Raw genomic sequence first — 27,694 nt, 5'->3', positions numbered from 1 at the left:
TTTTTGTTTTATATGGCGTTCATATGGAACTGATGCTATTCCAAGGATTTCCCTTCTCATTTCTTACTTTGCTCTGGTCTGTGTACCAACCAGTTCTTGTTAAATATTTATGGACAAGATTAAAGACTTTATAAAACTTAGCAGCTGGCAGCTATCCTCGCCTAAAGAATAAAGCGGAGAGTTTTCATTTTAATTGGATAACCGTGTGACCGAAATATCTAACCCCAAGGGAAATACAAGAATTAAAATATGTAAAGCAATTTTAAAAAGAGAGAGTGGCCTTTTTCGTCCTGCCGACTTGATTTCCTTTGGTGGTTTTGTGTGAAGGTGAAAACGATGGTGCTTTCTTCCATAGCTTCTAGGCCTCCGCACACCTCCTTGTAGCACGTACATAGAGAACACACCACGCGGGGGCCAGGAGAAACTGGTTGCTGTCACTTCTAGGAAGTGTTCTCACAGCATACTCATGACTGAGTAAACTTAAATGTGGAGAGGGTGAGGATTTTCCCACACCTCTCGACATTGAATAAAACAAAAGGTAGTTGAAAAAAAGAGGGTCTTTTCACATCTCTTTTCCACATCTCCTTTCTCTCTCCCTCCCTCCTGTCCCTTCCTCCTCCTCTTCTCTTCTCCTTTCCTCCCTTTTCCCCTACCTTCTTCCCTCCCTCCCTCCCTCCCTCCCTCCCTCCCTCCCTCCCTCCCTCCCTCCCTCCCTCCCTCCCTTTTTTCTTCCTTCCTTCCTCCCTTCTTTTCCTCCCTCTTTATCTCCCCCCCCTTTCTGTGGTGATTTGAATGAGACAGGCCCCTATAGGCTTGTGTATTTGAATGCTTGTTTTTAAGTTGGAATTTTCCTGGAAGAAGTAGTGTGCTGGATGATGTGTGTCATTGGGGGTTGGCTTTGAGGTTTAGAAAGCTCATTCTATTCCTGGTTACGGTGTCTCTCTCTTCTTGTGGTATTATTTTAACATGTAAGCTCTCAGCTGCTGCTCCAGTTCCATACCTGTCTGCCTGCTGCCAGGCTCCTCACCATGATGATCATGAACTGACTTTCTGAAACTGTAAGCAAGCACCCAATGAAATGTTTTCTTTTATAAGTTGCTTTGCCACAGCAATAGAAAGTAACTAAGACACTGTCTTGCCCTCCCTCCTTCTTCTTTCCCTCCCTCTCTCCCTTTCTCTCTCCCTCCCTCCCTCCCTCCCTTCCTCCCTCTCTCTCCCTCCCTCTCTCTCCCTCCCTCTCTCTCCCTCCCTCTCTCTCTCCTTCCCTTCTTCCACTTTCCCATCTCTTCTTCTCTTCTCCCCTTCTTTTTCTTCCTTTCTTTCTTTATCCCTTCCCTTCTCTCTTTCTTCTTTTCTCTTTCCTGAGTCAGTGATAGCCACACTCTTTGACGCTGACATGAGAATTCTCACAGATCGTAGACAAGTGAGCTTTCCTTCTGTGGGTGCACCCCTTATAGCTGTTGGAGAAGATACCACCTGAGATTCTGTTAAAGCCTCTGGCTGTGTCAGAGTTGGCAAACAAAACTCCACATCCAAATCCTATTAAGTACCTATTTTGTGTAGTCACGAGAGCTAAAATTGCTTTCTGAAACCCTTTAAAGGTGTGCTAGGGGACTATGAAAACAGAATATTTCTGACATGCACACTATATAAGATCAGAATGCCAGTGTATGAAAAGCCATGTGAAGCATAGGCTGACCTCTTTGTTTAGGTCCTGTTTAGAATGGTTTTCACATCACAGTGACCAAGTTGAGTTCTTGTGACAGAGGCTGTGCCCATAAATACTGCGATAGTTACTATTTGGTATTTATTTTACAAAAGATTGCCAATTTGTATCTAAACAATTGAAGTTGACTGAAATGAGCCCATCAACATATTTTTCTTTGTTCATTGGAATGGTTACCTTCTTAATAATAGCTTGGATTGTATTTGGACAAAATGCCTATTAAAAATTAATATTATTTATTTATTTAAGTTTGGATGTCTGTGTGTGTATGTGTGTTTGTGTGCATATACAAGTACATTTGTCCTCATGTTTGCAGAGGTCAGAGGCTGACCTTGGGTGTTGTTTCTTAGGTGTTCTCCACTTTGTATCTTGACAGGGTATCTCACTGGACTGGAACTCACTGATCTGGCTGGTGTATCAGACCAGAGGGGCTTAGGGATTCACCTGTCTCTGCTTCCCCAGAGCTGGGGTCACAAATGTGTGTCATCCCATGGGTCCTGAGGAGAGAACTCAGGTCCTTGTACTTTTAAAGCAAGACTTTAATCAACTGAACTATCTTCCTTGTCCCAATTTTTGCATTATTACTAAAGAAGAAAAATGTGGTTTTCTATAAACGCACAAGACAGCTACATGGGCTACTTTCTCTGGGTAATTTTTCTTCTTTTAACTTCACACGTGTGGTTATCTACAGTTCCAGAGAACTGGGGTAGCTACAGCATAACGCATAGACCAAAGAGCCCAGATTCATCCTCTCTTGTTGCATTGAACTGTGATTTGAACATGTCACATGTCACTGAGGTTCATGTTTTGGAGACTCAATTAATTCTTAGAACAAAGATGTTGAAAATGGCCTGTCTGTATGCCAGTTTACCCCTGCAGAGACCTCAGTGGCTCAGTACTGTTTTCACAACTGAAGTCCTTACCATGGATATGGGTTCTGCTTTCACTCTCTTTTGTAAACATTCTCTGGCCTGCTATTCTTTCATTTACAGAATGATGATCAAGGAGGCTTCATTAAAGACTTTGGACTTGACTTTGGACTTCACAGTTGCCAAAGGTCTAACAATATGTCTCTATTCTTTATGAAACCACTTCAACTCAGGCATTGTTTAAAAAGCACAAAACAGGCAGACATGTTGAGATGAGCTCTCTAATACTGACAGATCTCCAAACCAGGTCCTGGGGAAAACTTTTGACTGGCTTGAAATGCAAACAAATTAGTTATTGGCAAAACAATGTAAGAACTAAGAATTATTGATCCCTGGCTGTTGTCAGTCCCACGAAAACTTATTTGTCCCAATACGAAAACCAGAGATGTAGGAAGATGAGAAAACTGGTAAGTAGAGAAGAAGAGTTTTGAGCTTGCTTCTTTGGAATTCAAAGGTCATGTATATGTGTACTCATGTGTGTACAGATGCACATTCGTGTGCAGGTGCATGTGCAATGCATGCATATGTAAGAAGGGGCCAGTGGTCAACCTTGGGTGTTATTCCTCAAGAACAAACCACCTTGGTTTTTGACACAGGTTTTCTCTCTGGTACTTTAGATTCTCCAAGCAGGTTAGGATGGCTGTTCAATGAACACAAGGGATCCACTTGGCAAGATCACCCCAGATCTGTCTGGGATTATAAATATGTCCCATCATGTTTGTCTTTTTGCATGGGTTCACGTTTTCACGGTTGCCATTCAAGTTCTTTACTGGCTGAACCATCTTCCAAGTCAAAGCTCATGTTTTTACGAAAACAATTTAGTATTTTCAAGGAAAACTTTCTTCCAAGTAAGGAAGTTATTACTCTGCCCATTTTTTTTTTACAGAGACATGGTGTAAATTTGGGTCCTATCAAGGTCCATGAAGGGTTATCAGTTATCAGCTGTTTCTTAGAGCATGGTTGACAACATTCGATCCATTTCTTCCAAGTTCTGTCTTCAGCAGTGGAGGTCTCCTTTATGAGATTCTATTTATTTTTTAACCCATCATTCCTCAAGAACACCCTCTGCTATCACTGTGTTGTCAGTGTCCCAGATGCCCGTACGGCTCTTGGGATGCAGAGAGGAGCCTGGAATCCTTGACATCTTTGTTGACCATCCAGACTTACAGTTTCTTCCCCCACTATGTCACTATGTCACATCTGCTTTTAGATCATAGTGGTGCTTTCTTGGTGTGTCTATCAGTCTCCATTCTGCCACCAAATCTCTTGAGTTGTACTCTTTATGCTTCCTCTTCTTCCTTCTCTCATATTCTCTCTCTCTCTCTCTCTCTCTCTCTCTCTCTCTCTCTCTCTCTTCCTCTCTCCTTGTCTTTCTCTCTCTCTGGATTTTCATTGTTTCAGTGTCTGTCCACCTTCATTTCTGAGGCAGGATCTCTCACTGGCCTGGAACTTACCAAGGAGGCCTGGTCCCCTAGCTAGCAACACAGGGCTCCACTTGCTTCTGTCTCCTAAAGTTGGGATGGAAAATGCAAGACATTACATCTAGCATATTATTATTTTTTAAACATAGATTTTAGGAATGAACTTAGCTCCTCATACTGGCAAGGCTAGTGGTTTCCTTTCTTAACCAGGTCTACAGCCGTTATTTATGCTTCCTGAGATCAAGAATAGAATCTCAGACTTTCATACTCCAAAGCACTAAATATGGTACACCATGAAGGCAATGGGCAATGAAAAAAGAGTATTTGGGATATAATTTTGTTCTAGCAATTTGTCTCATCACCTATTGTGATAATCTTGCTTGTCAACTTTGCCGGATCTGGAGCCAGCTAAGAGACATTCCTTTGGGTGGGCATGTGAGGGAAAACTAACAGAGAGGAGACTCTTCCCTAGAGTCTGGGGCATATCCCTGTGGTAGTCCATACAAAAAGAGGTCCCAGGGAAAAATCACTGCTGCTTTTCCTGCCTATCTCCCTATTTTGCTTTTGAGAGCATTTATCCCATTGCTGTAGCTGCCTCCACTGCTGCCCATCCATGACATTAGAATTCAACTTCTTTGGCCTTCCAGCAGGAACTAAAGACTTATGGCTCTCCAGGAATCCTCTAGGCCTTCAGTATCTGATTGACATCCCTAACATATCCACTCGTGTGGACTTAGCATCTACTGGGCTCTGCTGTCAGGCAGTCATTGACAAACTACCCAGCCTTCACTGTGTAAGCCAATCTAATAAACTCCCTTGATATATATTTGATGTATATCTATTCATTCTATCAGTTCCATTCCTCTAGAGAACCCTGAATGTTTTCCGAGTGCCAACTCTGCTACAGCCAAAAAAAAAAAAGACAAACTCTCATGCTTGTCTTAGCAGAGAAAGGGCAGGGTTGGGCTAACATATGTTGGTCACTCACAGTAATTTTAAAGGTTTGTTTAGTTTACTGGGGAAATGATTTCTCTGTGTTCCCTGACTGGATCTTCTTATTACACTGCATCCTACAAAAGTTCACAACCTATTTTTTTGCTTTGTTTTCATAGTTTCTTTTAAATTGCTTTTATTGAGTTACATTTTCCCCCATTCTCCTTCCTCCCCTCTCCCCTTCCACCCTCCCCCATGCTCCCAATTTACCCAGGAGATCTTGTCTTTTTCTCCTTCCTAAGTGTATTCTTGTATGTCTCTTAGGGTCCTCTTTGTTGTCTAGGTTCTCTGGAGTTGTGGATTGTAGGCTGGTTATCCTTTGCTTTATATCTAATATCTGCTTATGAGCAAGTACATATTATTATATTTGGCTTTCTGGATCTAGGTACCTCGCTCCAATATGTTTTTTCTAGTTCTACCCATTTGCTTGCAAATTTCAAGATGTCATTTTTTTTTTAACTGCTGAGTAGGACTCCATTGTGTAAATGTACCACATTTTCTTTATTCATTTTTCATTTGAGGGGCATCTAGGTTGTTTCCAGGTTTTTGTTATTATGAATAATGCTGCGATGAGCATAATTGAGCAAATGTCCTTGTGGCATAACTGAGTGTCCTTTGGGTATGTGTCCAAAAGTGGTATTGCTGGATCTTAAGGTAGATTGATTCCATTTTTTTTTTTTGAGAAACAACTGTACTGATTTCTAGAGTGGCCGTACAAGTTTGCACTCCCACCAGCAATGAAGGAGTGTTCCCCTTACCCCAAATCCTCTCCAGCATAAACTGTCATCAGTGTTTTTGTTCTTGGCCATTCTGATAGGTATAAGATGGTATCTCAAAGTTGTTTTGATTTGCATTTTTCTGATGGCTAAGGAAGTTGATCATTTCCTTAAGTTTCTTTTGGTCATTTGAGATTCCTCCATTGAGAATTCTCTGTTTATATCTGTACCCCACTTTAAATTGTATTATTTGATATTTTGGTGCCCAGTTTCTTGAGTTCTTTGTATATTTGGGGATCAGTCCTCTGTCAAATGTGGGGTTGGTGAAGATCTTTTTCCCATTCTGTAGGCTGATGTTTTGTCTTGTTGACCGTGTCCTTTGCTTCACAGAAGCTTTTCAGTTTTAGGAGGTCTCATTTATTAATTATTTCTTTCAGTGTCTGTGCTACTGGAGTTTTATTTAGGAAGTGGTCTCCTATGCCAATGCCCTCAAAGGTATATCCTACCTTCTGTTTTATGAGGTTCAGTATGTTTGATTTTATATTGAGGTCTTTGATCCATTTGGACTTAAGTTTTGTGCATGGTGATAAATATGAATCTATTTGCATTTTTCTACATGTTGACATCAGTTATGCTAGCACCATTTGTTGAATATGCTTTTTTTTGTATTTTATATTTTAGCTTCTTTGTCAAAATTCAGGTGTTTGTAGGTGTGTGGATTGATATCCAGGTCTTCAATTCAATTCCATTGGTCCTCCTGTCTGTTTTTATGCCAATACCAAGCTGTTTTCACATATAAAACAAGCAACTTTGCGGATTCACTTAAATGTACTGGAGGCCAGTTTCTTCATTTGTAAAACAAGACTACGTAACTCAGATCTTGAGTATTAGATGATGTTCTTGTGCCACTTCTGTTGTTGTGATAAAATACTCTGTCAAAAAACAACAAAGAAAACAAACTTATTTGACTTATACCCCATTATTTTGGATAAATCAAGACAGGAACTCAAGGGTCTAGTTACATCCAAAATTCTGTCAAGAATAGAGGTATTAAGCACATTGCTGTTTGATTGCTGTTTGTTAGCACCCAGCTAGCTTTCTTCACTCTTAGGTATTCTGAGGCCCAGACTATGGAGCAGTACCATCCATATTCATGGTAGATCTTCCTACATTGTCTAAAAATCAAGACAATTTCCCGCAGACACACTCACAGGTGACCTGCTCTCAACTGAAACTCCCTTCCCCTTTTTTGAGGTTATGGCAAATTTAAGTTAAAATCAGCCAATAAAGATGAAAAATGTTTACATATGCACACTTAAGCATATACATGTACAGATGGATAAGTATGACAGATATCATTATTATGGCATCTACAATACAAGAAAACTACACGAAATTGTTGCTGTTGGTAGTGTGTTTGTGTGCATCTAGCTACATAGCCCAAGCTTGTCTTAATTTATAATGTTCCTGCCTCAGTCATTTTTATAATAATTAATTAGATTCATTCTTGGGCATTTTCCTATATGTTTAACTTTTATTTAAATTACTTTAATTTCCTTCCTCTGTCAACCCTTCCTTCTACAAATCTCTTCCTGATGTTGAACCTCCTTCTGTATATGTGTTGATTTTATTGGCTACTGAATAAAGCTGCTCTGGCCAATGGCTTAGTAGAGTAAAATCATACTGGAAGAGATATAAAGATATAAAAAGCTACACCATGTAGCTGCCAAAGGAGACAGACGTCAGATCCTTATCAGTAAACCACAGCCTCATGTAGATACATTGATTACTAGAAATGGGTTGATTTAAGACTTAAGAGTTACTTAATAAAAAGCCTGAGCTAATAGGCTGAACAATGTTGTAATTAATATAGTTTCTGTGTGATTATTTGGGTCTGAGCAGTCAGGAAATGAAAGAGCAGTCTCCACTTACAAATGATGCCCATTGTGGGGTAACTCCATGAGCATCAAAACTGAGAGGGCTTGGGAAGGAATTCTAGACACAAAAGAACAGAGTTAAGCACAGCTTCTTGGTAGCTGCATTTTTTTCAGATAGACTCTGTTTGCTGGGAGCAAGTAGAGGCATGGCTCCTTTAAGAGAAATCTTCCTGTGTCAGTGTTAGTGACAAAAATTGTACAGCTTCTTTAAGATCTGACTTCCTGGTTCATGCTGGCAGAATGAACTCTGGCTCTTTTGGGAGGGCCTGCATTTAAATGGGGTCTGTGAGCAACATGTTGCAAATTGCTTAATGGCAACATGGACCTACTGTGTCCCTGAAGCTGGGGCAATGTACATGGCTTGCAGAGGTGGTGAACATACATCCACCATGTTGGACTGGGCAGAACAAACAGGGAGGGCATGCCCATTTTGAATTAAAAAGCGGCACTCCTTGTCAAAAAATGATTACAGATACACAATAAAGACAGATTCAGATAAAAATAAACTGTGAACAGGTCACAGAATGTTAAAAATATTTGTAGGCTTGGGAGAAAGAGGAAAAAGAGTATACACAGTTATAAAAAGAAGTAAATAGTTTTAAAGAGACAGTAAAAGTAATATAGAAGAGTATAGACAGTCAGAGATTAAATGAGTAAAGAAAAATAAGTCACATAAAGATGAACTATGCACAGAGTCTGGATTATATATATTCTGTGTTTTCTTTGAATTTTTTGACTGCAGAGAGACATTTGTTTCTGGGAGCTGTTAAGCTAACTTAACACATATATATTTTAAAGGTATCTTGACTTCAAAATTACTTTGGAAAAGAGATTCTGCTTTTCTTTCCACAAAAGATGAGAATGTGTGGATTCCTTCAAGGCTAATATTGTTTGATGAAACAAGACTCCCTGAAATGTCTCCATGAACCCTAAACTTACTTCACCTAACAAACAGCAAAAATTAGCTTGGAGAAAACTATGCCCAAATTCCCAAAATGGTTGTTTGTAAACGTTTATTTCCATATTTTCAAGATGACAAAACTAGCAAAGACTCAAACCTGAAGACACCTGACACCTGGAGTCCTGCTGAGACCACCTTAAATGCTTGGTGATTCTAGTTTCCAAAAACTTTTTTCAAAATCTCTAAAAACAAAAACAATAACAACAAAAAAAACCCTAGATTTTAATAATATATTTTGTCTTAGGCATTATTGAGGTAGGATGTCCTTCTGTATACTACGAATATATGTTGTTCTCATTGATTGACAGCTAAAGCTGCTTTGCCTAGTGGCAGGATGGAATATAGCTAGGTGGGAAATCCAAACAGAGATATGGAGAGAAAGAAGGCAAAGTCAAGGAGCTGACACGTGGCCTCCAAAGGAGTAAGATGCCAGAACATTACCAGTAAGCCGTGGCCATGTGGTGATACACAGATTAGTAAAATTGGGTTAATTAAAACTGTAAGAGCTATTTAATAATAAGCCTGAGCTAATAGACCAAATAAATGGTTTATAATTAATATAAATTTCTGTGTGGTTACTTGGAACTGGGTGGCCAGGAAACAAAAATGCAGCCTCCAGTTACACATTATGGTTTAGATGCTCAGCTTTCTTCTCTTTGTTTGTATGTGGTATACATATGTGTCCATGAGGGTGCCCATGCATGTGTATGAGTGTATGTGTAGAGTCTGGGATGTCTTCCTTGTTTGCTCCCTACTTTACTTTGTGAGATAGGGTGTTTCACTAAACCTGATATTCACTGACAGGGTAGCCAGTGAGATCCATGAATGTGTCTGTCCCAGCATTGAGGTTACAGATATGTGCTGCCATGCCTGGTTTTTATGTGGGTGCTGATGGTTTGAACTCTGGTCCTCATGCTTGTTTGGCAGGTACTTTACCAACGGAGTGATGTTCCCAGCTTCAATTTTATTATCTCAGAAAAAACTAATCCAATTTGTGAAAAGATTATACTTGAATTCATTTAAAAACTAATTTAATAGCTGTATAACTGCCCCAGAGTAACAAAACCCCTTTTCACTTTGTATTGCCTGAACCTTTGTTTCCCAGTGTAAGGTGAAGGGGAGGTGGGAAGTTCAAAGTGAGGCGGCAGATTGAGTTATGAAAATAAATGGGTTTTCTCTGATGTCTAATTCTCCAGGTTGACTTATGCTTCTCATTCAGTTTTTAGTTATTTGCATTGAGAAATTCTGTTGGGGAAGTTGTAAATAGGAGAAGGGAGGGGGACACTGCAGACTATTACTGATGTGAGGCATAGGAGTGGTTGTCTGTTTGCAAGCGGCAGATGCTTGAGGTGTTGTACGTGTGCTGCCCAGTTCAGCAGCAGTGGCTGTAATGGCTAGCATGGAAGCTGACGATATTAAGGACATTGGTTTGACTTTACATATAAGAATACTCTGTGTTTGCCAACAGGATCAGGAACTCTCTTTTTACTGAGCTTAAAGAATGCAGACCTTCAGATTGGCTCTAGTAATAGAAATCTCAGGAAAGGGATAAACTCATTCCATTGTGTCAATAGACACATTTTTTTTTATCTGTCCATCTGTTGATAGACATTTAGAACGGCTGCACTCTTGCTATTATGAAAGATGCTTGTAAATGCTTGTGTCTTTGTGTCTTATGCAAAACTTCTCATGGGGAGATATGAGCAAACATACATCTACTACAAATAGAGTCCCTGACAACAGACTCCAGAAATGATTCCAACTTGGTGAGCCAATGAGATTTTTGGAATAACTTTCAGAAGCACAGGTGAGTTCAGGCAGCTGCGTCACTGAAAGTTCACCCTAGCACGAGTGACAGCTCATAGAAGCTGCATCTCTAGAGCTCTCTGCCCAATGTGCAAGCACCTCAATGGGTCGGAGCCTCCTCTCCTCAGCGGCGCTAACTGCTTAGATAACCTTGAGTAAAGAGGGACATTTTGGATCTTGTGTCTCTCATGGAATGCCTGAACTTCTGAATTGTTGGCTTCCTGAATTTTAAGGATCCTTCCTCTGGGATGAAAGATTATTTCAGTTCTGAGGAAACTGCTAAGCCACAGAAGGAGTGTCATTTCTTCTTGTGAATAGCCTTTATTTACATTACTATCAAGGCTAATCCTGGTCCAATATGCACTCATCACAATGAATGTTTTCTTATTTGCAAATATTTAATTGTTTTCTTGTAAACATCTTGCTGCATCTCATTTACATATTTATTTCCAAAAACAAGAGCATCTCTATCAAAGCTATGCAAGAGAACATGAATTCAACTATAATGAAGCTTGTGGTGTATATTATACTATGACCTTAGTCAAACATAAAATATTAAAAATTCTTATAGCATAAGACTCTGGTTGGATGACTCAGTGGTTAAGAGTACTGGCTACTCTTCAGTGGACTTGGATTTGATCCCGAGTATTATATGGCAACTCACAACTATCTGTAACTTCGGCAGACCTGAAACCTTCTTCTGGTTTCTGTGGGCACCAAGTATGCATATGATGTACATACATACATACATACATACATATATACATACATGGAAATCATCCATACACATAAAATAAAACAACAACAATAACAACAGCAGCAAGCAGCAATCTATGAGCCTCTGGTGACTTTGTTTTTTATAACTCAACTGAGTGGTTCCTGAGTGTGAACTTTGTCATTGACAACATTGCATATCAATATCAAAAGGCTGGGACATGCCTTCAGACCATACATACTCGGATTATAGGTGGTGGCTATTATCATAATATTGTCTGTCTGGAATATAAGATCAGAGCTTGGTTATGACTGGAACCAGACGTAATTAGGCTTTTCCAAAGTTTTCTGTAAGTATCCAATTGATACCTGTTTTATAGATTTTTGTGTTCTAGAAACTCTAGCCAGCAAGCAAACATCCAACAGAGTTGTAAGAATACATAAAGCAGAGAAGATGTAAATAGAGAACAGTCTGATCATGTTTTTGAACTTGACAACATGTTTGAATTGGGAACTGGAAAATACCTTAATTTAGAAGCAAGGCCATTGCTCTCGGAGAACAACAGGCATGGGTGAGGGATACGCTAGTTTGCTTTATGTTGCAGTAATAAAACACTCTGACCAAAGTAGCTTAGGGGAAGAGATGATTAATTTGCCTTACAGTTGCAGGTCATAGTCCACCACAGAGGGAAGTCAAGGCAGGAACTTAATCAGGATCTTGAAGAGGAAACTATGGAGAAATGCTGCTTTCTGACCCACTCATGCTTTCTTATATAGCAGGGGCCCATCTGACCAAGGAGTAGCTACTCCCACTGTGGGCTGGATGCTAATTAACATTAGCATCAATTAACCATCAAGACAATCCTGCAGACATTGCTACAGGCCAATTTGATCTGTAGACTGTGTTAAATTCAGAGTTAAAGTGAAAGATAAACACATACTTTATGAACCATAGTGATTTAGGGGATTCGTTTTTGAGTTTGTCCCAGACAGTTCTGAAAAGTTGATCATTTGTTTCAGTTTCTCCTCCCCTAAGGCAAAGGCTGAGGTCCATCTCCTGGCACAGGCAGTGATTTCTTTAGCACAAATCTAGGCTGCCTGGTCTATTTATCAGCAGCTGGAGGTGAGACTCTGTCCTATCTATAGCTTTCATGTAAGTTTGGTGTTCTAGACACCGGGGACATCTAGAGACATCTAGAGAATGAAGCAGGGATGCTGCGCAGGGGCAACTGGAGGATGTGGGGCCATGTAACTGGAGCGAAGGAACTGGGCTCTGCAGGTTACCACCATATGAAGGCAGATTAGGGTTTGGAAGTCTCTATTTTCTGCTGCTAGGGTCTAAGATGCTGTGGAACAAGCAGGGAGGCCTACTCTTTTGAAGAAGCTGACAGAGGAGAAAAGATGGAGTCTATTAGGAACTGACTTTAGGAACCTTTCAGGTTGATGGGAGGGTTGCACACACATACCTGTGTGCACATGCATTTACATACTTGGTGTCTGGTATAATTAATGTATTCACCCTCGTCTCTCCTCTCCTCTTCTCTCCTCTCTCATTCCCTTCCCTCCTTCCTCTCTTTTTTAAGTCAGAGTCTCACCATATAGCCCAGACTGGCTTCAGATTCACTGTGTAGTAGAGAATGATCTTGAACTTCTGATCCTTCTACCTCTATCACCCAAGTGTTTGGATTATAGATGGGCACTACTATATCCAGTTTATGCAGTGCTGGGTTGAAACTCAGAGCTTTGTGCATTCTAGGCAAGCATTATACCAACTGAGCTCATCCTTAGATCGTTCGCTTCTAAACATCACAGTCATTGTCCGCCTGGAACTCTCCTGCATGACCTCAGGCTTCACTGTGGTCCCTGGTCTTCAGGGGATATGTCTACCCATCTGTATCCATATGCCCTGATGTTACCCACTGTCTCCACCTCAGTCTCAGTCTCCTGATTATGGGGATGTTGTTCTGCACCACTATTGTGTGTGTGTATGTGTGTGTGTGTGTGTGTGTGTGTGTGTGTATACACGAGCATGCATGTGTGGCAGCCAAAAGTTGGTATCAGGTGCCTCTATTGATCTCTCTTTACCTTGTCTTTGAGACAAGTTATTTCATTGAGCCTGGGGCTTTCCAGTTATACTGAATGGCCAGCAAGACCCCAGGATCTTCCTCTGCCTGTCCCAGTGTTGGGATTACAGGCATGGATCATGCGTTCTGGGGCTTGAACTCAGTCAGGTCCTTATGCTTGCGCAGTGAGCACTTTACCAACCAAGCCGTCTTCCCAGTTCTCAGCTTCCTGCTTCCAGATGGGACTATTTCAGCAGAAACCGAAGTTGCCTCCAATTGCCCTACAGTTCCACTGCTCCCCAGCACCATCCTGCTCCCTGTGCTCCTCTGCCGAGAGCTTGCTTCCCACAATCACTGGGACATGCATCCTGTTCGTAGGTCCCAGGGAAGCAAACCTAAGATAGTGTTTATACTCACGCCTTTCCCCTGTTTTCAATTAGGAAGCAGCTTCCTTTAGGATTTCTCTTCTACCTACTGAAAATGGATCATGTTAATAATTAATCATAAATAAATCCACTGAGTCTATTTGTAGGCTAATGTATTGCTCTTTCCTGATAATAGAAGTCTTGGATTCACTAAGCATTTATTTTATTTTGGGGACTTGCTTAAGTAGCAACACTAACAGGAAAATGCCATTGAGATGCTGTGAGTGTGGCTGGTGTTGTCTGCAAGGAAGAGATGGAAGGGACCCTTTGGGGGCCTTCGCATCTGCTATAGGTTAGCTGCCATCTGCCCTCTCCACAGCTCACTGATGTGTTTATTAAGAGGGAGGAGATACTCCAGCTGCGGTGTGTAGAAGTGGGACCGTTAGGAGGTGACGAGGGTGCATAAAATCATCTGAGAGGGGCCTCTGTAACTGAATCTTAGTAGTCTTATAAAGGGAAGGAGGACACATTTTGTTTATATACTGCAATGACTTGGGAGTCTGTCAGCATCAAGGTCATCCATAGAGATGGTTCTTAGCCTTGGACCAGAGCCACAAACCAAACAGACCTCTTTTCTTCATGATACCTCCGGTTTGCGATGTTTTGTTATGTACATTAGAAAACAGACTAATTGATTCAACATTCTTTTTTTCTGAATCATCTCTTTCCTTACCACTTTTACCTATCAGGAAGCTGATGTCTCCCTCCTTGATGTCCCTCGTTCATATATGTCCTGTGACTTCCTGGGGAGACCCAAACACACATCTGCTCACCCAGAGAGGGCACTAGTGACAGACTGAATGAAGCAAGGGGTCCATACAAGCGTAGCTTAGTGAAAAAAATGAGGTTATTGGAGTTGTTTACAGGACTGTGAATGAGGGATTTTTTTTTTTTAAATAGAAGCCTGGGTGGCTCAAAGGCATTACCGCTATCAAAGTTCATGCAGCCTGGGTGATGATCCGTAAAAGTTGAATTCCTGGGGCTCCCGCCTTGGGTTGTATGAAGCTCAGCCTGTCCAAGAATCTCTTCTCCCTGGCAATCACTACTGATTCTATAACTTTAGGTCAGGGTTTTGTAACTTTTAAGTTTCAGGAGCTTCCTGAGACTTTAAGTTGTGTTTATTTCCTGTGCCTTAACAGACAGTTTCAATTTGGAAGAAAAATCTACACAATTGGCCAGTCTCTCTTTACCACGCTGACCACACCACATTCTGACCATTTGGTTTTCTGGCTATCCATTCCTGCCATCTTCAAGTGTCTAGGTCGTAGACTCTTACTCACCTCTAACTCTTCAGGGCCTTCGGAGTGTCAGGTCCCCAAAAGGAGCTCAAATAACATGTTCAATGAAAGTTAATTAATTACACGGGTACCACTTTTCTTCCATTTCCTCTCAGGACTTACATCAGGCAGATCTGTGAAGAACACTTGCGACATTTATGGTGCGATGCAATGTCTAGATTATTAATCAGTTGCTTTTCTCTTTTATATCCAAACTTAAGAAACAATGCCATCCTCAGCAGTGAGAAATCAAGCAGAGAGGGTGGGGATAAGGAATGGAAAGACAGTCAGTCTCTGGAACAGGGCAGATATTGGGGTGCGGCCAAGACATGCCTGAGGTAGACTTGTGAGTTCCAAGGGCAGGGAAGACTGCTTACTTTTCTTCTGGTAGATATTCTAGCAGGAGACAAAATCCAGAGAGCAGGAGAGTTCAGAGGCTCAATGGGAAATACTACCTGGGGATTCAGGACTACAGAACTAGGCATGCCTGGAGGCAACAGATCTCTTCACAGGGTACTGGGGAAGCAGGATCAAATGACAACACTTCTGAGCTTGTAGATTGAAGACTGAGGAGTTTTATCAACCTAGTGTTTTAATTATATTTTTTCTTATTTTATGCATATGGATGTTTGCCTGAATGTATTTCTGGACATCATGTGCATGATGGTGCCTAGGGAGGTGGGTGGGAAGAGGTCTCAGATCCCTTGAAACTAGAGATAGAGACAGTTGTGGGTGGGTTCTGGGAACAAAACCTGGCTCCTCTTCAAAGTCTTCTGTCTTAACTGCTAACTCCTGAGAGAAAATTCAAACTTCAGATAGTTCATCTAATCGTGTGGCATAAAGAGGCAAAAATATAAAGTTGACTTATATTTAAAAATCCTTCAAGTTATATTAAATATAACTTGATATATATACAAGTTAGCTCTGGGCTAAAGGCTAAAATGTTGTTGCTTATAAAAACTGAAAACCCAGACTGGGGAGATGGCTCAGTCATCAAAGTGCTTGCTGCATAAACATGAGGACCTAAGTTCACATCCCCAGCACCCATCTAAAAGACTGGACATGGTCGTGTGCATCTACAATCCCAGCACTGGAGCGGTAGAGGCAGTATAATTCCTGGATCTTGATGGGAGTCAGTTGACCAAATCAATGTACACTAGAAGACCCCATCTCACACAGAAAGATGGAACTCTGATGCCTACAGGCTGCTGGATATTAGCTGTGATTGTCCTGAGGGCGCTAACATAAAACCAAGAGACCCTGAGACCAGCGATGCCTAGACTCATCTGAACTCACCAATATCCTTTTACCTCTACCTCCCTAGTGCTGAGATTTTTGACTGGGCCACATGTTCAACATCTGGACGTGCTAGAGACAGAACAGGCTCTCCCTCCCACTAAGCACACGATTTGCTGCCGAGTGACTCCCCAAACCTCTGTTCTGCTTTTATCTTTTATTGAACACTTTATTTCATTCTGTTTTCTTTCTTTTAGCAATAAATTTTTTAAGAGGTGACGAGCAACTGAGGAAGAGAACTCTCTGTTCTCTACATAAACATGCATTCTCCCCACCCACCCCAACACACAAATCCAGGGAAACCTGGGCAAACAAAACTACACTCAGCAATAACAGGTGTTAGAGATTTAGGCTAAGAGTCAGCATAGGGTCTAGTTCACCTCAGGACTCAGGGAAGCCAAAGTCTAGCTCCTGTGGTATGTGTTGAAAGCCAATAACAACAGAAACTGAGCGTGGTAGGTGGATTTGCTACCTGTGGTTTTTAAACCTCCAAATATACACCTACAAGCATCTTCTAAACATAACAGCATAGACCCAGGCATTTTCAGCAGCAGTCAGCACACCAACAAAGAGGCCTACCCTGGTGCTGTCACGGTGGGGATACTGAAACTGTCATTGCTGCAAAAACTGAAAACTGTGCCGAGCACTCACTTGCCTTGAGTCAGATGGGCAGCTGGAAAACTTTGCTTGATAAATCTAATCATTAGCTTTTTTTTTTTTCCCCAGATTACTCTTGGGTAGACTCAAGAGCACTTGGAGAAATGGATGCCAGTATATACAGACCAACACTTATATACAGGCATAAACACACAGATTAACACTGCCAACAGCAGAGTCCTGTCTCTTACTCTTCTATCTCTGCCATTTATTTATCTATTTTATTTATTATCTATCACCTACATCTATCTTTTTTCTATATCCATATATATCTGCCTGTATGTATTTCTGTGTTTGTCTGTCTGCTTGCCCATTTACCTATCTATCTGTCTATTTATCTGTTTACCTATTTGTCTGTTTATCTATCTATGTGTCTGTCTATCATCTATCTATCTATCTATCTATCTATCTATCTATCTATCTATCTATCATCGATCTGTCTATTTTATATCATCTTTACTATTTACCTTTTATTTATATTCATATCTATTATATATCTATCTGTCTATCTGTCTGCCTACCTGCCTGTCTGTCTATCTATCTGTCTATGGTCTATCTGTCTGTCTGTCTAATCTATCTATAATATACTCTTTATCTCTTATTTATATCTACCTATCATCTATCTACTCATCTGTATATAAGTAAGAGCTCTGAGTACGACACTTGGGACCATAGAACTTACAGAGTTATGCTCCCACAAGGAAGGTTATATTATATTGTTTTTTTTCTCGAAGTTTATTAAAATACAAAAGTCTCCATTTCCGCCCCTCCTCCCAACACCCTCCCACTCCCCCCACTTCCTCCCCTCCTCCCTCTCCATTCCTAAGAGCAGTCAGGGTCTCCCACCCTGTGGGAAGTTCAAACTCCTCCCCCTCCCTCCAGGTACAGGAAGGTGAGCATCCAAACAGACTGGATCCCAAAAATTCAGTATATGCAGAGGAAACAAGTCCCAGTGTCATTGTCGATGGCTTTTCAGAAAGACTCCGGGCCAGCCACATTCAGAGAATCCGGCCTCATTCAGAGAATCTGGTTGGATCACGTGCTCGCTCAATCCCAGACAACTGGCCTTGGTGAACTCTCATTAGATCAGTCCCCTTGTATCAGTGGGTGATCGCACCCCTCGCGGTCCTGATTTCCTTTTTCATGTTCTTCCTCCTTCTGCTCCTCGTTTGGACCTTTGGGGACTCAGTCTGGTGCTCCAATGTAGGTCTCCGTCTGTATCGCCATCCCTCGTCGGATGAAGGTTCCCTCTGATCTTGCCTTCCTTGCTCACGTTTTCTTTCCTTCTGCTTCTCGTTTGGACCTAGGGAGTTAAGTCCAGTGTTCCAGTGTGGGTCTCCATCTCCATCTCCATCCATCGCCAGATGAAGGATCTATGGTGATAAGCAAAATATTCATCAGTATGGTTATGGGCCCAGGCCAGTTCAGGCACCCTCTCCTCTGTCCAGAGAACAATCTGGGGATCTCTCCTTGGACCTGGGATCCCATTTATAATCAAGTCTCTAGTAAACCCTAAACTGACTCCCTTAGTTGAGATATATTCTTCCCTGATCCCATATCTATCCTTCCTCCCCCCCCCCTCCCAGTCCCCCGAGCATTCCCCATTCCTCCCCTGCTCCCTTCTCTCTAACCCTCTCCCTCTCCAGCAACTCTACCCCTCCACAAGCACTTGAGGTTACCTGGGACTCTTGTCTATTTCCAATCTCCAGGGGGAAAACTACCTGAATTTTCTTCAGGTTCACCCTCCTATCCAGCTTCTCTAGGATCATGAATAACTGGAACCCCTACCCTTCCTCTCCCCCTTTTTCGGGGTTATATTATATTGTATCTACATGAACGGAGCTTAAGACATCCACACAAAAGAAAATTGAGGCAGAAGGTGGTTTAAGAACTTGAGGATGATATCTAGAAAGGAACAACATTTCTATATAATTGTGCTTAATGAAGCCTACCTTTCCTTCTATAAACAGTTATGGTAGATGAATTTATTCAAATTTCTTTTACTGCTAGCACTTAACTGTTCAGCTCTTTTGTGTATGTGTGTGTGTGTGTGTGTGTGTGTGTGTGTGTGTGTATGTGTGTTTCCAGAAGTCAGAGGTCAGTGTTGAGTGTTTTCTTCAATTATTTCTCCACTTTATGTTTTAGTGATAGGGTCTCTGTCACTGAACTTGGAGCTCAAGCATTCACCTACACTAGCTGGCCAGTGAACCCCAGGAATCCCCTTGTTTCTGTCCTCTGCAATGCTAAGATCATAGGCTCATACTATAGTGCTTGGTTTTTTTGTCATTGTTTTTGTTTTGTTTTGTTTAACGTGGATGCTGGGAAGCCAAACTTCGGTCTCCATGCTTTCACAGCAAATGCTATATTGATGGAGTCCCCTCGCTAGTGCCTTTTAATTCATTAACTGCAAATTATTGGAAAGAACCACAGGGACAGTTGCTAACACCATTTTCTGGACTGGGAGGCAGATGTCCTGCAGAGAGCCTCATGCAGGTGTGTGCACAAACTGGGTGCACAAACTGGGTGCGCACAAACTGGGTCACACAAACTGGGTGCGCACAGACTGGGTCACACAAACTGGATGCACATACACTGGGTGCGCACAAACTGGGTCACACAAACTGGGTGCGCACAAACTGGGTGTACAAACTGGGTGTGCATAAACTGGGTCACACAAACTGGGTGCGCACAAACTGGGTCACACAAACTGGGTGTGCACAAACTGACTCACACAAACTGGGTGCGCACAAACTGACACAAACTGGGTGAGTGTCCACCTTCACATGCAGGTGTCCCCTGATTTAGAGAGAATCACGTTGTTATTCTATCATTTTTCCTTCACAGATGTGGAAACCACTGCTTAGAAAGGAAAACGACTTCCTTGAGGTTCTCAGAATGAGGTGTTGAAAGACCCTGGTTTGTTTCTGCCTGAGAGATGTAACTTCTCTCTGGCGCCCAGCCTGGGGCGTCCTGAATGAAGGTCAGAGCACTGTGCACCTCAATACCTCTTCCTCAGTCAGCTCTTAATCTGGGACTTTGATAGCAGTCTGACTTCTAAGAATACCAGAACCTTCTGCCTTGAAGTAAGGGAATAGATACATTTTCCTAGGCCAAATTGAAATGGATTTTGGATGATCTCTTATTGTCTAGGAAGGTCCCCAGGCATCACTTGCTTTGACCTCTTCCATTCTCCAAGAAGCCAGAGTCACTTCTGTGTTTGAGAATTCTCTGAAGGCCTCCCCTCCTGACCAGACAGACCCATAGCATACTCCATCCAGCACTCATTTCTTTCTCCCTTTGTCTGGCCCTCCACCAGATCCCAAGGTACAAACAAGTCACCCAGCCCTCACTTCTCTCAAAGGATGAAACTTATAGGCATCAATATACATTTTTATTTTGTAAACATTTAAAAAATAAAAAATCACAAATTATACCTATTTACCGACTGCCCAGTTGATGATTATTATGGTGTTTCTTGTTTTTTGAAACATGAAATCACTGTGCTGTTCAGGCTGGTTTTGAGCTCTTGAACTCAAGGGGTCTCTGTTTCAGAAAATAAGGTTTAGAGAGTGTAGACCTTCATGTCAACACCCATGGTTGACCTCTCGCCTTCATATTCACAAACATGCATGTGCACCACCCTAACACACCTGCACAATCACACAAGTGTACCACCCAAATATACCTGCACAAACACACATATGCTTTGCCTTCATATACCTGTATAAGTATACATGTGCACTGCCCTCAATACACTTGTACAAATACATATTCACTGCTCAACACACCTAGACAAATACACATGTGAACTACCCCAACACACTTGCACAAACACACATGTGCACTGTCTCAACCCACCTGCACAATTACATATGTGCACCATACCAACACACCTGCACAATCACATATGTGCACTGACCAACACACCTGAAGAAACACACATGTGCACTGACCCAGAACATCTGCACAAACACACATGTGCACTGACCCAGAACATCTGCACAAACACACATGTGCACTGACCCAATACATCTGCACAAACACACATGTGCACTGACCCAATACATCTGCACAAACACACATGTGCACCACCCAACACACCTGCGAAAACACACATGTGCACTGCCTCAATACACCTGCACAAATACACACATGAGTATGGTAGCATGCATATGTAACCCTAGAACTGTGGAGGTAGAGGCAGGAGGATCAGAAGTCCAAAGCTATCCTGGGCTACCTGAGGCATTATCTCAAAAGATGTTTTTAAAGAAACAAGACAGAGTTATTTTTGTGTGCTTCCTAGTTCCAACCTTCTCTCAGAGGCAAGTACTGTAATATCTTGTTACTGTTGAGTATGACAATATACACATGAAATACAAACTTGAAACATCATCACATGTGAGTTAAACCTTAGAGTTAGAATAATAAGGTTTGCATTTGTTAAGTATATAAATTTTGTTTATATTGAATAAAGGTTAAAATTAAGTTTTGATTAATGTTTACATAAGTATAAGCCAACATTTATATACTTGCTACAGGTAACTGTAATGTACACATATATTACAATTTGTGCTATATATAATGTATACTCTTATCATCATGGTATAACTTTCCTTTCCTTCAACCCCATTGAATTAGGATTTCTCATTGCTGTGACCAAATGTCTGACAAGGGACAGCTTGAGGAAGAAGAGCGTATTCTGGCTCACAGTTTGTGAGTACAGTTGACGGTGGTGGGGAAGGCGCGGTGGCAGGAGCACAAGGCAGCTGCTCACATGGCACCCACAGTCAGGAAGTAGAGAGAGATGAACGCTGGTGCTCAGCTCTCAGTCTTCCCTCTTCATTTGGCCCAGAATGCCAGCCCAGGGAGGGAAGTTAAAGTGACTCTTCCCATCTGAACTAACCAGTCTAGACAATCCCCAAGACATGCCCACAGGTCAGTCTAATCTGGGTGAGCTCTCAATTGAGAACTCTTTCTCAGCTGACCCTGAGCTGTGTCAAGTTGGTAGTTAAAGTAAGACTTGTCTCTTCGGTCACCCAAGTCCTGTCAACTTGACAGTCAGTTTTAACCATCACAATCTTATCTTTTGTTTGCTTGTCTGTTTCTGTTTCTGTGCACTCTGGTGCCTGCTGTGTCTCTTCGGTCATTTGAACTGCCCTGGGGTCTTCCGTTGCAAGAATGTGTCATCAGTTTATGACTGTCAGGGACTTGCACTGATAGCTGTTAGAAAGTTCTCATAACTGCTGACACTGCTAATCTTCCCATGGAGTCTCCCATGTCCTTGTGTGAGGGATGTTAGGACAGACACCTGCAGGTGGATATTTCTCTTCTACCAACTGCTGTCAAACTTTTCTCCACGAGGCAATGCTTGAGTGCCCTGCAGACTGGCAGAGAATGCAGCTTCCAGATCTCTGGATCCCCACTGGCACTGAGTCTTGTCTGTTTTCAGGTTCATTGCCAGCTGGGTGGATGTGAAATGACATTTCACTGGTGGTTTGTCTGTGTCTTCTTGACTATTCATAAAATTGACAGTCTTTTATGTTTATTGGTCCTCTGGGTTCTCTCCTTTGTGTGGTGTGTTTTTATAGCTTTTGTCTATGTTTTTTCTCTTGGGTTATTTATCTTTTTTTAAAATTAATTTGTAGTGTCTTTTTTAGTACTTTGTTTTCAAGAATTCCCAATGCCTGTTCTGGACTGTGACTTGACGTTTAGTGTCGTTCACAATGCCTCACTGTGTAGATCTAAAAAATTATTTGAGAATTTCATGTATGTCCATAATGAAATATCATGCTACCCATTTGCCCACCTCCAACTCCCCCAGGTCACCCTCTGTGCCCACTTCATGTCCCCTTTAAAAAGTATTTATTTTTATTTTTAATTACGTGTATGTGTGTGTTCTTGTCCCATGTGTGTCTGGTGCCCTCAGAGGCCATTAGAAGACATCAGATTCCCTGGAACTGGAGTTATAGGTGGATATGAGCCACTCAATATATATGCTTGTGTTTGTGTGCCGAGTCCAGATGTGTGTGAGGACAGCCTTACACCTTTTGTTTGAGACTACATCTCTCTAGCCAGGAGCATCCCCATTCAGATTAAGCTAGTGAATCAATGAGCTTCCAGGTACCTCCCTTTCTAGACTTCCCATCTCCCAGATGCTGGAATTACTGGTGTGTGTCACTACGCTGTACTTTTTAGGTGGGTTTGAGAGACGTGAACTCAGGTATTGCTGCTTGTAAGGTAAACACTTTATCAACTGATTCATCTTTCTGGCCTTGGAAATTGTTTTTAATCTATTAGGGTAGAGCTGGGAGAGCAGCGATCTGAAAAATGGAAGCCTGGTTTCTGGAGAAGGCAAAGGGAATAAGGATTTATGGTTTCCAACCAGAAACTAGCTATTGGTTCTCTCTGGGCAATGACTTCCAGTTAAATGACAAGAGAAAGTTCTGCATTGGGGAACAAAGGAGGAAGACTATGAATCTAACCGAAAACATGCATGATCTTGAGGAATAACAAGCATTGTAAGTATGTGCCCCTTGCCTTTAATGTTGCCATACCTTTGGTGTCATGTGTTACTTACGTTTTCATGGTGGAACTCCTTGCTGGGTAAGGAGTTGTCCTGTGTACATGAAATACCAAGCTACATCCCTGGTCATTGCCCACTGGGTGGTAGGAGCATTGCTTTACCATCCAAAAATGTTAAAAAAAAAGTGTTGCCAGATGAGGTGGAGATGTGACTGGGCATGTGTGAATCACTGATGTATTCAATATACATGCATATTATTTTTTATGTGTAAGAGCATTTATTACAGATGTGTTTGGATGCACATATGGTATATGTGTGTATATATGTTTATGTGTGCATGTACACATGCATGTGGACAGGCATGCATTTGTATGTGGAGGATAGAGGTCAACACTGGATGTCTTCCTCAGTCACTTTGCACCTTAGTTATTTGAGATAAAGTCTCAAGACCTTCTACTTAGCCATCTTCTCTTCCCAAGCACTGGAATTTCAGGCATAGGCCTCTACATTCAACCTTTTATGTGGGTGCTGTGACTCCAAATGTGGGTCTTCAAGTTTTAGTAGCAAAAACGCTCTTCTCTGAGGCATCTCTTCAACCTTGTCACAGGTTGTAAAGAAGAAAAATGACAAGCTGACATCATGGCACACCTACTTTCATCCACTTCAGAGGACGTGCAAACACATATCAGAACAGTCTTAATAGATTGTTCCATTTTGTAAAAGGTGTATTTCAGTGTCTGACTCCAGTTTTTAATATTTACTCAATTTATTTTTTTAAAAATTAGTTGATAGGAAATACTGGTGTGCATTTTTAAAGCACAGTGCAGCATTTTGATACAGATACATATTATGGAATGATCAAATCATACTAGTTAGCAGACCTGTCACCTCAAATACCAATCATTTCTTGTCTTATTGGTGTATATTCATTGTACACATTGTTGGGTTTCATAAAGACAATTTAAGTATATTGTGCATTTTGATCATATCCAGCCCCATACTTCCTTTTGTATTCCTTCTGCACATCTCACTCCTATTAGTCATATGTATCATATTTATAACATATGACATAGATAGATATGTACCTATTTAATGTATCTACAAAAGTCTAGGATTCATAAATGAGAGATTAAAGCACACAGCATTTCTCTTTCTGAGTTGGTCTTATTTCACTTAATATGACAATTTTCAGTTGTATCCATTTTGTATCCAATTGTATCCACAGCATTTCATTATTATCATAACTGACTAAAAACTCTATTGTGTACTTATAACACATTAAAAATGATAGACACCTAGGTCGCTGACTTAGCTGCTGTCAATAGTTCAGCAATAAACACTGAAGTGCAGGCTTCTCTGTGGCATGTTGACTTAGGGCCTTTCCTGATACTTCTTCATTTCATTTCTCATGGCTCCGATAAAAGAATCTGTCAAAAGCAACTTATTTGGCTCATGTTTCCAGGTCACCATCCACATCGTACGGAAGTCAAGGCAGGAACTTGGAGCAACTGGTATTGCCAAATCCAAAGTCAAGAGCTGAACGCAATGCATTGCGTACTCACTGTAACATGAGGGCCGGCTTGTTGGGGTTTCTGTCCCGCCCGGTACCCCACAACCGGAAAGTCCCAAAGAAAATCACACACAGGACTCCATAAGGTTATTAACTGATTGGCCTTTAGCTCTGGCTACTTATTAGCTCTTATAACACATATTACTCCATTATCTACGTTAGCCACATGGCTCAGTACCTTTTCTAGCTGGGCAGCTCACATGTGGCTTCTTTGGTGATCTGGGCAGGAATGGAAGAATGCGCTTCCTCTCTCCTAGCCTTCTCCTGTTCTCCTCGCTCTGCCTCTACTTCCTGTCTGGTTAACCCACCTACACTTCCTGCCTGGCCAATCAGCATTTTATTAAAACATGATTGACAGATTACAGATAATTCTCCCACACCACTTCCCCCTCTTTTTTTAAAAAAAAAACTAAGGAAAATATCCATAGTCCATTTTTTTGGGAATGTGGGTGTAGTATTTCAGGCTACTTCCAGCTGGTTGGGGGCACTGATAATCTTATGGGTACCTAAAGAAAATTTAGAGTCAAGGCAGGAACATGGAGCAACTGGTATTGCTATATCCAAAGTCAAGAGCTGAACACAATGCATTGTGTACTCACAGACTCAAGTTGCCTTCTCCATTTGTCAAGTTTAGGATCCTCTGTCTAGAAAATGGACCACCCACAGTGGCTGGGTCTTCCTACCTCAACTACTTGAATTAGGATAATTCCCCCAGACACTCCAGAGACAACGGGACCTAAACAATTTTCCACTGAGACTCTCTTCCCATCACAAGGTATAAACGGTCCTTTGGTAGTTCCGGTTTACTTATCTGAAGAACCTCTATACTGATTTCCGTAGTAAGTGAGTTAATTTACATCCCCATCAGTGTAGAAAGGTTTTCCTTTCCTTGAATCCTCCCCAGCATTCCTTATTTGCTTCTTATGGGAATATTAGTGCATTAGTCTGAAGAAAATAGATGAACCTCAACACTGTGGTTATTTCTGAGCACTGGTAATACCAGTGGTCTGTCCTTTAGCATTTTATTTTTTACATAACCCATTTAATACCACAAACTTGTGCATTAAATATGTGCCCATGCGATAATAGAAAAAAATGATGTGGTCACTGGAGAGAGTGGAAGAGAATTACATTCATAGTACATCTGCTCTCCCATGGCATGGCGCCACACACCTTGCCAACCTCATGCTTCCATACCCGCCTGAATAACCTGTGATGGCACTTGTTGGACTGTGGGGGGCTGGCAGAGCTGGATTCAGTCCTGGTCCCAGGCCGGCCTGGCTTGGGTGAGTTATTGAATCTCTGCAAATTTATGTTTCTCTACCCCTGTAAACTGGAGCTAACCTTTCGTTGTGGCTGCAAGGGCCGACGGAGGTGATTGACGGCACACATGACCGTGATCATTCTGTAGTGTTTGGCCCTTGGTGGGGGCTGCCCTTTCTTTTCTTTCCCTAACACGTCAGTTCCCGGCTTGCTTGCGGTGATGACCCTGCTGTTGCCTCTCTGTTCTGCCTTCCTTAGGAAGAAGCTGTAGAGACGGAAAGAACGATGCCTTCCGGCGCCGGGGAGATGATGAGTAACGCCGAGGGCCCAGTGCTTCGAAGTAGCTAACTTTTCTTTTTTTCTTGACAGGGCTGCTGACAGGCCCTTTAGCAGTACAGAGGCTAATTACTCGCCAGCAGTGAAAGAAAATGTGCCGTTTGGTTGTTCTGGAGCTTCCCAGTGCAATAAATCACAGCCGCGGACCCAAGCTTCTTTGATTTAATAAAGATTTTCAAAAGAAAGTTTTCTTTGTTTTTATTAAGGACTGTTGGTCATTGGTGCCTTCAGCAAGGGCTACTCTGTCTGTCTCTTGATCTCTGTCTGTCTGTCTGTCTCTAAGTATATGTTTGTACATGTTCATGGACTCACAGGAAAGTATCTCGGCTCCTGCTCTGTTCTTCCCTTCCTTGTTATCTCAGTCTTCACTGAGACTGGAGCTAGGTCAGCACCTAACAAGCCCAGAACCATCCTGTTTCTGTCCCTGCGGTTACAGGCTCCTGTGTATAACCTTGACCCATACTTTTAGGTGGGTGCTGGAGACTGAAGCTCAGGTTCTCAGTGTCCTCAGACTCACCTCTCTAGTCCTCTTCAAGGACTTTGAATTGCATGGAACCTGTTCTCACAGCAAATGAAACCTGGCACTTCAGAGATGCATTGTCCGTGGTCACACCCGTGTTCCCATTTCCTGAGTGGACCCCAGGGCCACTTGTTCCCTTATCTAGAATCCCCAATGCCTCAGTGCCAACCATGGCTTCTGGTTCCTCATACGAGGCTCTGCTTCCCTAGGAATTAATTCCCTTGACCATGAAGTCAAGGCTTATCTCTGACTTCCGCCCTGTCTCCTGAGGTAACCTGGTAGTTGTTGGCTGGTCCCTGTTTATCTGTTAATCACCTACATCTTCATGAACCAGCCTGCACGGTCAGGTGGGTGCTTTAGAGATTTGGAATGCGAAATACGGCAGAATGGAAGAGCTTGGAACTTTGAAATGGCCTTTGTTTATTATAAAAGCAAAGAGCTCCCAGTTGGGAATATCCGAACAAACAGGTTTAATATTGTCTCTCAGTCTGGCCCACATTAAGAGCTGTGGCTCCTTTAAAAAAAAATTGATACAGAGCAAATTCCTCAAAGGACAATGGT

General features: G+C 41.8%; 1 long non-coding RNA gene across 1 annotated transcript in view; it reads left to right on the top strand.

Moving 5' to 3' along the window:
* LOC146895009 (uncharacterized) overlaps positions 1–26,798 on the top strand; it is a 50,666-nt gene extending 23,868 nt beyond the window's left edge. Inside the window, exons 2-3 of the long non-coding RNA XR_015001172.2 lie at positions 23,219–23,439; positions 26,659–26,798. This is a non-coding gene — a long non-coding RNA (uncharacterized LOC146895009). The remainder of the gene's footprint in view (positions 1–23,218; positions 23,440–26,658) is intronic.
* Positions 26,799–27,694: the final 896 nt, after the last annotated feature.

This window comes from Myodes glareolus, chromosome 5 (assembly GCF_982192425.1).
Source record: "Myodes glareolus chromosome 5, mMyoGla1.1, whole genome shotgun sequence".
NCBI lineage: Eukaryota > Metazoa > Chordata > Mammalia > Rodentia > Cricetidae > Myodes > Myodes glareolus.
Note: the sequence above shows the minus strand (reverse complement) of the source record. Positions and strands in the feature narration are given on the sequence as shown.